Source organism: Otolemur garnettii, unplaced genomic scaffold, assembly GCF_000181295.1.
Source record: "Otolemur garnettii isolate 467f Iridium unplaced genomic scaffold, OtoGar3 scaffold00244, whole genome shotgun sequence".
NCBI classification, from domain to species: Eukaryota; Metazoa; Chordata; class Mammalia; order Primates; family Galagidae; genus Otolemur; species Otolemur garnettii.
The window spans coordinates 1,570,527-1,571,724 of record NW_003852639.1 but is presented as its reverse complement, the minus strand read 5'-3'; the positions used below and the strand labels follow the sequence as shown (position 1 = coordinate 1,571,724).

The window sequence follows — 1,198 nt, the reverse complement described above, 5'->3', positions numbered from 1 at the left end:
AGAGTCTCACTTTGTCACCCTCAGTAGAGTGCCATGGCATCACAGCTCACAGCAACCTCCAGCTCTTGGGCTTAGGTGATTCTCTTGCCTCAGCCTCCTGAGTAACTGGGACTACGGGCACCTGCCACAACGCCCGGCTATTTTTGTTGCTGTTTGGCCAGGTCCAGGTTTGAACCTGCCACCCTCAGTGTATGGGGCCAGTGCCCTACTCACTTAGCAACAGGCACTGCCCTGTAATGTAATTTTTTGTATCCTCAATTAACCTGAAACAATAAAAAAGAAAGGTTCCCAGAGGTATCAAAGATCTTCAGCACACACCCTGGGTGAAGGGCTCAACAATTTGAACTTTATCTTAGAATTGAAAACAATGTAATCTAAACATTTGTACCCTGATATTAATCCAAAACTTTTTAAAAAGAAGAAAATTTTAAACTCTTTTTTCCTAGATTTAATATATAGTTTAGGTCCAGCCAAATCTCTTTCATTGTTTTTGACCTATAATGTTAATACTATGCTTCATTAATGAAGAAAAATATTTATTTCTTTTATAGATAGAAACCAGTTTATTAGACCAAGCTTAGTGACTCACACCTGTAATCCCAGTACTCTGGGAGGCCGAGGTAGGTGGATTGCCTGAGCTCAAAGGTTCCAGACCAGCCTGAGCAAGAGCAAGACCCCTGTCTCTAAAAAATAGCTGGGGCTCAGCGCCTGTTACAGCATCAGCCACATACACCATGACTGGTGGGTTTGAACCCAGCCCAGGCCAGCTAAAGAACAATGACAACTACAAAAAAATAGCCGTGCATTGTGGCAGACACCTGTAGTCCCAGCTACTTGAGAGGCTGAGACCAGAGAATCTCTTAGTGCCCAAGTGTTTGAGGTTGCTGTGACCTGTGATCTATATTGAGGGTGACATAGTGAGACTGTCTTAAAAAATAATAATGATAACATAAATAAAAAATAGCTGCGTGTTGGGCAGCGCCTGTGGCTCAGTGAGTAGGGCATTTTTTTTGTATTATTTTTTCTCATTACATTCCTGCTATAATATATAAGAACCCTATTTCTATTTTCTTATTTTTTTGAGACAGAGCCTCAAGCTGTACCCCTGGGTAGAGTGCTATGGCATCACAGCTCACAGCAACCTCCAACTCCTGGGCTCAAGCGATTATCCTGCCTCCACCTCCCAAGTAGCTGGGAC

The 1,198-nt window shown here is 42.9% G+C and overlaps 1 protein-coding gene across 1 annotated transcript in view; it reads left to right on the top strand.

The window, feature by feature from the left end:
• Positions 1 to 1,198, top strand: part of NUP210L (nucleoporin 210 like) — a 147,392-nt gene that overhangs the window by 55,513 nt on the left and 90,681 nt on the right. The gene's annotated exons all lie outside the window — the stretch shown is intronic.